This window comes from Microtus ochrogaster, chromosome 7 (genome assembly GCF_000317375.1).
Source record: "Microtus ochrogaster isolate Prairie Vole_2 chromosome 7, MicOch1.0, whole genome shotgun sequence".
NCBI classification, from domain to species: domain Eukaryota; kingdom Metazoa; phylum Chordata; class Mammalia; order Rodentia; family Cricetidae; genus Microtus; species Microtus ochrogaster.
In genome coordinates, this window is record NC_022014.1 from 24,143,899 (window position 1) to 24,146,164 (window position 2,266).

Consider the following 2,266-nt stretch of genomic DNA (forward strand, 5'->3'; position numbering starts at 1 on the left):
CAGGTGGATCTCTGTGAGTTCGAGACCAGCCTGGTCTACAAGAGCTAGTTCCAGGACAGGCTCCAAAACCACATAGAAACCCTGCCTCGAAAAACAAAAAACAAAAAACAAAAAAGAAAAAAGAAAAAAGAAAAAGTTATACACTATAACTGGGTGTGGGGTGGCAAACGCCTGTAATCCCAACACTTGGGAATTGAAGGCAGGAAGAATAAAACTTCAGTGTCATACTCAGACACAGCAAGTTCAAGGCCAGCCTATGCTACTTAAGACCTTGCCTTTAAAAAAAAATTAAGATGGTTATACCTTGTGTAATTCAATTTATACACTATTAAAATGATGTAATAATTGAGATGAAAAACAGATTCATGGTTTTAAGAGTTAGTATTTAGGGGCAGAAGTAAACGAGAACAATGAGGGAGACTTGCAGTAATACAACAGTTTTTCACATCAATTTTGGAGTAGTTATATGAAACTACAATTGTGCTAATAAACCACATAAAGCCATGTATACATACATTCACATGTACATGAACACATAAATGAAAACACAGTGCAAGCTGAATAAAGTTTGTAGATTATGTTATCAAATACTCAGTCTGCCCTGGGAGAGTGGTGACTAGTGCATAGGATCTATTTGCTGCTTAGTTTGTTGTAGTGGGACAAGGGTCTCACTATGTAGTGCTGGCCTCAAACTCACTATGTAGACTAGGTTAGCCTGAAACTCACAGAGATCTGCCTGCCTCTGTTTCCTCAAAGCTGGTATTAAAAGTGTGCACCACCATACCATCATTGATGCTTGTATGTTTTCTCATTATTTTTAAAGATTTATTTATTTATTTTGTATACAGTATTCTCAGTATTCTGTTTACATGTATGCCTGCAGGCCAGAAGAGGGCACCAGATCTTATTACAGATGGTTGGGAGCCACCATGTGGTTGCTGGGAATTGAACTCAGAACCTTTGGAAGAGCAGGCAGTGCTCTTAACCACTGAGCCACCTCTCCAGCCCCCTATTTTCTCAATTTTTAAATATTATTTTATGTATATTGGTGTGCTGCCTGAATACACATCTGTAAACTACTAGCATGCATTACCCACAGAGGCCCGAAAAGGGAGTGGAGTGGTTGTGAGACATACGAATGATGGGAATTAAACCTAGGTCCTCTTGCGAGAACAGCCAATGTTTTTAACTGCTGAGCCATCTCTTCAGTCCTTGATTTGTGTTTTAGAGACAGGTTCTTGCTATGTAGCCCTAGGTGACTTCCAATTCACAGATAATGCCTGTCTCTATCCCTTAGTGCTAGGATTAAAGGCGTGTATCACTACAACTACACTCAGTTCTCTATACATTTTAAAATAACTTCCTGTCAATTTGTAGTTGTTTCTAACTAAAAAGTTTAAACAAGAAAATAAACATAAAACATAAACAAAAAGTCCCCCAAAAGATCTGTTACAGACCATCACAGACTTTTCTATACTACACATAAAAAGGTAACAGACACATTTAGAGGACACGTTCCCAATGAGCAGTGGTTGGTAACCCTCTTCAAACACTCTCTGGTTATTATTTTTGTGGTGTATGGCCTGGGATGAAATAATGTAGGTGTTCAGGCATTCTATCCTTACATGGCCCAAGCAAGACAATGTCAGGTGCAACTGAAAAGAGTAAGATAAAAGGAAAAGTTCACTGAAGACACAACTTTCACCTGACACACAAGGACTAAAACAAGAGACCTCTTTCAGCAGCTATGATTCATCAGATCAGTAAAACCCACGTCAAGAAGCACAGGGTGAAGGTGATGAGAAAGTGAAAAAAGAGGACAAGAACAACTGCAAAAGCCAAGTGAGCTGTTCAAACATGTCTTGCTCTTTAAAAATAAGGAAGGGGCGAAGCTTAAGCCAATGGCATGTGTATTTTTCAAGGAAGGCAGTCAGGGGGAAAAGTTGCTTAAGACAGGAGTCAGCACTGTTTTCTTCATAAATGAGACTGCTTGTATACTTTCAATGCTTCTTTGTATCATTAATCAGACAGGTACTAAGGTGTTATTTTTTAACCATTAGTTCAGTTGCAATCCTCTGTTAAGAACAGCACTTAGCAATATATAACATTAAATGTAAAAACAAACAAAAAACAGCAGGTTTTCATCAAAATATAAAAAGCTTGCTTTTCGCCGGGCGATGGTGGCGCATGCCTTTAATCCCAGCACTCGGGAGGCAGAGGCAGGTGGATCTCTGTGAGTTCGAGGCCAGCCTGGTCTACAGAGCTA

At 39.3% G+C, this 2,266-nt stretch overlaps 1 protein-coding gene across 3 annotated transcripts in view; it reads right to left on the reverse strand.

Moving 5' to 3' along the window:
- The window catches only part of Smg6 (SMG6, nonsense mediated mRNA decay factor), a 262,312-nt gene that overhangs the window by 154,964 nt on the left and 105,082 nt on the right, over positions 1–2,266 (reverse strand). The window lies entirely within an intron of this gene.